The sequence below is a fragment of the Cebus imitator genome, unplaced genomic scaffold (genome assembly GCF_001604975.1).
Source record: "Cebus imitator isolate Cc_AM_T3 unplaced genomic scaffold, Cebus_imitator-1.0 Scaffold53, whole genome shotgun sequence".
Taxonomy (NCBI): domain Eukaryota; kingdom Metazoa; phylum Chordata; class Mammalia; order Primates; family Cebidae; genus Cebus; species Cebus imitator.
Window position 1 is genome coordinate 1,922,003 of NW_016107368.1, and position 8,922 is coordinate 1,930,924.

General features: G+C 43.2%; 1 non-coding gene and 1 pseudogene across 1 annotated transcript; both read left to right on the top strand.

Annotated features, from left to right (window-relative positions):
* The first annotated feature begins 2,477 nt into the window (after nucleotides 1-2,477).
* Nucleotides 2,478-2,584, top strand: LOC119471245. The gene has a single exon (XR_005200275.1). It is a non-coding gene; the product is annotated as a U6 spliceosomal RNA (small nuclear RNA).
* Nucleotides 2,585-8,299: 5,715 nt separating this feature from the next.
* The window catches only part of LOC108304204, a 1,362-nt pseudogene continuing 739 nt past the window's right edge, over nucleotides 8,300-8,922 (top strand).

Here is an 8,922-nt window from a genome sequence, read left to right on the forward strand (position 1 = left end):
ATGAAACGCTATTCAGCCATTAAAACAATGGAGATACTGTATAGATAAATAATTTCCAAGCTCAGTCATTAGAAAAAAAGAAAGGTGTAATACAATGTCATAGTATGTTCTCATCTGTGTATAAAAAAGAGGGGAGAGGGTTATAAAAGAGAGATTATATACTTTTGTCCTAATATGGGCACAAAATATTTCTGACATCAGACATAAGAAATCTGTAAAACTGGTGCTCTGGAGAAGTATATAGGGGTCTGGAATGTGAGGAAGGCTTAGCTTCCCCTTCATATATCCTTTTGAAATGTAGTTTTCCTTTTTTAACCGTGTGCATGTATATTACTTTTTTTAATCAGAAAAGATTAATATTTTTAATGACTTAAAATTCTAATATTCAGAAATATACTGTTAACACTTTCATATATGCTCTACCAGTCTTTTCCTTTGGCATTTTTTCACGCCAATAAACATTCTTTTAAAACTATCTATATATATATATATGTATACACACACACACACACACACACACACATATGGTTTTGGGGTTTTTTTTTGAGACAAAGTTTCACTCTGTCACCCAGGCTGGAGTGCAGTGGCATGATCTCAGCTCACTGCAACCTCCACCTTCAGGGTTCAAATAATTCTCCTGTCTCAGCCTCCTGAGTAGCTGGGACTACAGGCGTATGCCACCATGCCTGGTTAATTTTTGTATTTTTAGTAGATATGGGGTCTCATCATATTCGTCAAGCCAGTCTCTAACTCCTGACCTAAGTTGATCCGCCCGCCTCTGTCTCCCAAAGTGCTGAGATTACAGGTGTGAGCCACCGCACCCAGCCTAAAATCATATTTTGAATAGCTATAAATATTTACATACACATATGTGCATGTGTGTGCATCATTTATGTTGTTTCTGTACTTTTTTTTCCTTTTAGGCTACTAGAAATAATAAAGTTGTAGGCTGGGCACCGTGGCTCACGTCTGTAATCCCAGCACTTTGGGAGGCTGAGATGGGCAGATCACCTGAGATCAGGAGTTTGAGACCAGCCTGGCCAACATAGTGAAACCCTGTCTCTACTAAAAATGCAAAAAATTAGCTGCGCATGGCGGTGCACACCTGTAAACCTAGCTACTCAGGAGACTGAGGCAGGAGAATCACTTTAACCCGAGAGATGAAGGATGCAGTGAGCTGAGATTGTGCCACTGCACATCAGCCTGGGTGACAGCGTGAAACTCCATCTAAAAAGAAAAGAAAAGAAATAAAATTGTAATATATATTTTTGTATGATTTCAATTCTATTAATTTATTTAATTCCAGGCCAGGGGCAGTGGCTCACACCTGTAATCCTAGCACTTCAGGAGGACAAGGCAGGTGGATCATCTGAGGTCAGGAGTTCAAGACCAGCCTGGCCAACATAGTGAAACTTGCCTCTACTAAAAATACAAAAATTAGCTGGACACAGTGGCATGCCTGTAGTCCCAGCTACTCGGGAGGCTGAGGTAGGAGGATTGCTTGAACTCAGGCGGTGGAGGTCGCAGTGAGCAGAGATTGCACAACTGCACTCCAGTCTGGGTGACAGAGCAAGACTTCATCTTCAAAATAAATAAATAAATATTTAATTCTATTTTAGTATTTTCTCAGGATAATTTCCTTAAAGTAAGATTACTGGGAATTAAGGATCTTCATATACGGTAGAATTATATTCTAGAGTGTTTATGCCAATTTACTATCCCAGTTGTTTAAGAGACTATCTATTTATCTACTCACTATAAGGTTGATTTTCCAAAATGAAAATGTCTTTGCTATACTTTTTGAATATAAAAATAACACATGCTAAATATATAAGTTCAGAAAACAGAGGAAATTTAGGTCCAGTGAGGTGACTCATGCCTGTAATCCCAGCACTTTGGGAGGCAAAGATGGGTGGATTACTTGAGTCCAGGAGTTAGAGATCACCTTGGGCAGCATGGCAAAACCCCATCTCCACCCAAAATACAAAATTACTTCAGCGTGAGCTGAGTAGCTGCACACCTGTGGTCCCAGCTACTCAGGAGGCAGCAGTGAAAGGATCACTTGAGCCTGGGAGGCAGAGGCTTCAGTGAGCTGAGATGGTGCCGTCGCACTCCAGCCTGGGTGATAGAGTGAGATCCTGTCTGAAAAACAAAACAGGAAATTTGTGGAAAGGAAAATAAAAAGGCCAGATGCAGTGGCTCATGCCTGTAATCCCAGCACTTTGGGAAGCTGATGGGATCATTTGAGGTCCAGAGTTCGACACAAGCCTGGCCAACATGGTGAAACCTTGGCCCCACTAAAAATACAAAAATTAGCCAGATGTGGTGGTGGGCGCCCATAGTCCCAGTTATTAGGGAGGCTGAGGCAGGAGAATCACCTGAAACCAGGAGGTGGAGGTTGCAGTGAGCTGAGATCAAGCCACAGCACTCCAGTCTGAGTGACAGAGTGAGACCCTGTCTAAAAAATTAAAAGAAAAGTGCTTGCTTCGGCAGCACATATACTAAAATTGGAACGATACAGAGAAGATTAGCATGGCCCCTGCACAAAGATGACACGCAAATTCATGGAGCATTCCATATTTTAAAAAAAAAAAATTAAAAGAAAAAAAGGAAAATAAAAAGCATTATCCAGAAATACTCATTGTTGTTTTTTTCTTTTATTTGTTTTTTGAAACAGGGTCTCACTCTGTCGCCCAGGATGGAGTGCAGTAACATGATCATTGCTCACTGAAACCTAGTCCTCCTGGGCTCAGATAATCCTCCCAGCTCAGCCTTCCAGACAGATGGAACCACAGGCTACAGGCACATGCTAGCATGCCCAGCTAATTTTTTGTAGAGATGGGGTTTTGCCATGTTACCCAGGCTGGTCTGAAACTCCTGGGCTCAAGCAATCTATCTGCCTTGGCCACCCAAAGTGCTGGGATTACAGGAGTGAGCCACCTTACCCAGCACGTATTCACTAAAGTATGTATCCAAACTTTTTCCTAGTTTATATTAACCTGATTTTGTTGAGCTTAATGTACTTTGGGTTTCTTTCTAAACCAATAGGTAACATGGAAGTATTGTATCTTTTAATACATCATAATCTATTATAAGGATATAAAATGGATATCTCAAATTGGGTCCTGGGGAAAGCAGATTCTGAGAAGAAGTGCCCTTGGTATCAAGATCTGTGGAGAAGAGGGGAAGGAAGCAGAATTGAACAGACAGAGAAGTTATATTGGATTGTAAGTCCAATGTTAGCATCAGCTGACCTCACAGAAAATTCTGGAACAGAAATGGTTCCTCAAAATTCTCCCAAATTGGGAGTGATCAGGTCTTTTTAAATTTAAATTTAAATTTTATTTTAGAGACAGTCTTGCTCTGTTATACAGGCCAGGGAGCAGTGGTGTGATCTTGGCTCAATGCAACCTCTGCCTCCCAGGCTCAAGCAATTCTTGTGCCTCAGCCTTCTGAGTGGCTGGGATTACAGACGTGCGCCATCACGCCCAGCTACTTTTTGTATTTTTAGCAGAGATGGGATTTCAACATGTTGGCCAGCCTTGTCTCAAACTCCTGGCCTCATGTAATCTGCTTGTCTTTGACATCCAAAAGTGCTGGGATTACAGGTGTGAACCCCTGCACCCCATCTGCACCCTGTCAATCAGGCCTTTTTATTCTAACAGTAATCATTGGATATGAGTCATCTTGGGAAAGGGCCTGTCTCTCTGCATCTGAGGCAATCCCTGAAGGAGCTAATAGCATTCCCAGAAGTTGTGATAATCCTTCATCGAAGGCAGATCGAAGCAGCAATCACAGTGTCCACTGTAGTCTTGTTCTGTTCAGATCTACGCCTTCATATATATATATATATATATATATATATATATATATATATATATTTATTTTTTTGAGACGGAGTTTCACTCTTGTTACCCAGGCTGGAGTGCAATGGCGCAATCTCGGCTCACCGCAACCTCTGCCTCCTGGGTTCAGGCAATTCTCCTGCCTCAACCTCCTGAGTAGCTGAGATTATAGGCATGCGCCACCATGCCCAGCTAATGTTTTATTTTTAGTAGAGACGGGGTTTCACCATGTTGACCAGGATGGTCTCGATCTCTTGACCTCGTGATCCACCCGCCTCGGCCTCCCAAAGTGCTGGGATTACAGGCTTGAGCCACCGCGGCCGGCCCATATATTTTTTAGAAGCAGCAATACCAGCATTAGGATGGACGTCTTTTTTCTGTACGACATTTAGAAAAGTAAGATTAATGGAACAAACTATAACTCTTACTGCCACTATCCTCAGGGCTACAACTGATACTCATTGTCTCCCTTGTCCTGTATCCAGGTTAGATTCCCCTTACCTTGAGCTATCACCTCAGTGGCTTACCTTGTGGCATGACCCAGACCCTCATCTTTGAAGGGTATGAACCCCTAGTCCCTATTCCTTTCTCAAGCTGAGGTTGCTATACTTGTCTGTTTATAGTCAAAATTGAAAAAAATTGTATACCAGAAGGCACACAGTTAGATTACCTAAATGCCAGGCATTCCATGATTCTGCTACATAATCTTTCCCTGATGCCAGAATGATGACTCTTCTTTTCGCCTGCTATCCCTGGACACAAAGAACACAAAGGGCCCAGGCTGATACAGCCATACCTTGTAGCTCAGTGGGAGTCTTGCTATATTCACTGGTAAAACTGCACTCCTTTTGGGGACCTGTACCTCCAACCTTGCAGACAACTCTCCTATCTTAGCCTCCCAAAGAGATGGGATTACGATTACAGGTGTGAGTCACCGAGCCTAGCCAGAATGGGTGATTTTATAATGAATGGAAATGTATTTCTTATAGTTCTAGAAGCTGGAAAGTCCAAGATCAAGAGGCTGATATATGGCAAGGCCTTCTTGCTCCCTCATTTTATGGTGGAAGGTGGAAGTGCAAGAGAGAGCGTGAAAAGGATCCAAACTCCTCGTTTCATAACAAAACCACTACCAAGATAACAGCATTAATTCACTCACTCTGCCCTCATGGCCTAATCACTTCTTATTAGGTTTCAACTCCCAACATTATTGCATTGGGGATTAAGTTTTCAACATATACTTCTTGGGGAACACATTCAAACCATAGCAGAGTGGCACTAATTTCCACCATTTCTTCAATAGTACTGTTTTGTTTTGTTTTGTTTTTGTTTTTTTGAGATGGAGTCTTGTTTTGTCACCCAGGCTGGAGTGCAGTGCTGCGATCTCGGCTCACTGCATCTTTTGCCTCCCAGGTTCAAGTGATTCTCCTGCCTCAGCCTCCCGAGTAGCTGGGATTACAGGTGGCCACCACCATGCCTGGCTAATTTTTGTATTTTTTTTTTTTAGTAGAGAAGGAGTTTTACCATGTTCGTCAGGCTGGTCTTGAAATCCTGACCTTGGGTGATCTGCCCGCCTCAGCCTCCCAAAGTGCTGGGATTACAGGTGCAAGCCACCACACCTGGCCTATCTATCTATCTATTTATTTATTTTTGGAGACAGGGTCTCACTTTGTTGCCCAGGCTGGAGTGCAGTGGTGTAAGCATGGCTCATTGCATCCTTGACTTCCTGGACTCAAGCAATCCTCCTGCCTCAGCCTCCTGTGTAGCTGGGAACACATATGTGTGCCACCATGCCTGGCTAATTTTTAAATTTTTTGTAGAGACAAGGTCTCCCTGTTTCACAGGGTGGTCTCAAACTTATGGTCTCAGGTGATCCGCCCACCTCAGCCTCCCAAAGTGCTGAGATTACCGGTGTGCACCACTGTACCCAGACAATACTTGTTGTCTTGATGGGGAGAGGTTTCTGCACCATCTCTGAGCAATGGTGCAGAGAGGGTGGGCCACTTCTGGGAATGTCCTCATCTAATGTGTCCAGCCCGATTCTTTCCCAACTAGGGCCCTGACCTTAACTTGATATACCTATCTTGATTGGAAAGTTAATCTTCTTTGGAGCTTAGCTACTTACTCTAAGTTTATATTTTAGCTTATTCTGTATCCCCACTGCTGGAGATGAGAGCCACTTTGTGAGCTACTAAGTAGACCCTCAAGTTTTCACTTGGTGATAAATCATTCTCAATGAACCAACCGGTGATTAATCATGCTCAACTCTTCATTATCTTTTTTCTAGTGCATCGATCTGGTTAAACAATAGTCTTTGTCTGCTTTAGTCAGTCTGGGCTGTTATAACAAAATACCATACACTGGGAGGTTTAAACAACAGAAATTTGTTTTTCACAGTTTGAGGGGCTAGGAAGTCCAACTTCAAAGTGCCAGCTGACTTGGTTCCTGGTGAGGGTTCTCTTCCTGTGTTGAAGATAGCTACTTTCTTGCTTTGTCCTCACATGGTCTTTCCTTGGCATGCATGCAGAAACAGAGAGAGAGAGAGAGAGAGAGATCTCTTTCTCTTCTTACAAGACCACTAGTCCTATCAGAGTAGACCCCCAACCATATGACATAATTTAACCTTAATTATCTCTTGAAAGCCCTATTTCCAAATATAATTACATAGGGGACTAGGGTTTCAACATACATATTTTGGGGGATGTATTTCAGTCCATAGTACCACCCAATTCCATCATCCTTATAGTTGCTATTTCCCCTGTATTTCTCAATGCCTAATATATCGTATCTGTAAATATATACTCTTTTACTGGTGTACCAATTCAATTGACCATGCATGAAAGTTTTAACAATTTGGACTGTCATCTTGTGATAGGGGTTCTCATTGTCAGGTGGGAAGCTAGTGATCATGCTCCAACACCCCATTTTAGTGCCTGCTTTCTCAGACCTCACTCCTGCCGGCAACTGTCATAGCTTGGATTCCTGGGAAGCAAATTATGAAACCAAAATTAACAGGCATATTATTTATTAAGGAGTGCTTTTGGGATTAACACTTGTGGAACAGAGGGGGAAGGAAGCAGGATTGTGCAGAGAGAGATTATGCAGATCATATAGGGAGTCTGGGAAGTTAGAATTGACTTTTAGAGTTGTCCCAAGTTGGGCTAAGATGGAGCTAAGATGGTCAAGCTCTTATCTTACACCTTCACTCTCAGGTTGTTTTTTTTTAGTTTGTTTGTTTTTGGTGACAGCGTCTGGCTGTGTTGCCCAGGCTGCTGGAGTGCAGTGGGGTGATCTTGGCTCACTGTAACCTCTGCCTCCTGGGCTCAAGCCATCCTCCCACCTTAGCCTCCCATGTAGCTGGGACTATAGGCATTCCCCACCACACCTGGGTAATTTTTCTATTGTTTTAGAGATGGGGTTTTGCCATATTGCCCAGGCTAGTCTCAAACTCCTGAGCTCAAGCCATCCACACGCCCTTGGCTCCCAAAGTGCTAGTTATAGGCATAAGCCACCATGCCTGGCCTTTTAGACTTTCACTTTGATCAGCAATTGTATATGGGCCTGGGAAGGAACCTAACTTTGAGCAAGGTGGCTCTCTGCAAATGTAGCAATTCTGAAAGTTCTAAAGAGTTAGCCAACAGTAAACTCAGTAGCCAGAAGAAATCCTTAATTAAAAGGGAAGCTTGAGACAGGACACGGTGCTTCACACCTGTAATGCCAGCACTTTGGGAGGCCGAAGTAGGCAAATCACTTGAGATCAGGTGTTCAAGACCAGCCTGGCCAACATGGAGAAACCCCTGTCTCTACCAAAAAAAAATTAGCCAGGTGTGGTAGCATGTGACTGTAGTCCCAGCTACTTGGAGGCTGAGACAGGTGAATCTCTTGAGTCTGGAAGATTGAGGCTGCAGAGAGCTCAGATTGGGCCACTGCACTCCACCCTGGGTGATAGAGTGAAACCTTGTCTCAAAAATAAAATAAAAGAAAAACATCAGGAAACTTTACATAAAAATCTGGATTTCTAACAGCCCTCATGGGAAGGGAAAAAAAGGAAAAAAGAAAAAAGATTTAGTAATACTAGCCAGTGAGGGGCTAATCAGCTGACTTTGAGAAGCAGTTGCCTATTTTATACTTGGTATGAGCCCTCCTGTTTGTTATAATCTCCATCCTTCCCAACAGGGAGGTCAAATATCAGTTCACTATTCACCATAAAGTCTAAACCATTGTTTTTATTACATTTGGTCTTGCCTCCCCACCGCCCCACATTTACATTAAATTTTTGGCCCTTGGTCTACAGACAGCCTTTTTAGTCTACCTAAGGACAAAATCCAGTGGGACATAATCACAGTGTCTAAGTGTTCATAGTAACTTTACTATATGGCAGAAACGTACAGAACAGAAACTTTCTGCTCGTGGATGCCACTGAAGAAGGATCATTAAACTCTCTTCTCCCTGCTGTCATGTCTAAGTCAGAGTCTCCTAAAAAGCCTGAACAGCTGAGGAAGCTCTTCATTGGAGGGTTGAGCTTTAAAACAACCGATGAGAGCCTGCGAAGCCATTTTGAGCACTGTGGAATGCTCATGGACTGTGTGGTAATGAGAGATCTAAACGAAGAGCTGTAGGGGCTTTGGGTTTGTCACATATGCCACTGTGGAAGAAGTGGATGTAGCCATGAATGCAAGGCCACACAAAGTGGATGGAAGAGTTGTGGAACCAAAGAGAACTGTCTCAAGAGAAGATTCTCAAAGAGCAGGTACCCACTTAACTGTGAAAAAGGTATCTGTTGGTGACATTAAGAAGACACTGGGCTGGGTGCAGTGGCTCATGCCTGTAGTCCCAGCACTTTGGGAGGCTGAGGCAGGCAGATCATGAGGTTAGGAGTTTGAGACCAGCCTTGCCAACATGGTGAAACCCTGTCTCTATTAAAGATACAAAAATTAGCTGGATGTGGTGGCTGGCACCTGTAATCCTAGCTACTCGGGAGGCTGAGGCCTTGAACCTGGGAGGCAGAGGTTGCAGTGAGCCCAGGTCGTACCATTGCACTCCAGCCTGGGCAACAAGAGCAAGACTCCCTCTAAAAAAA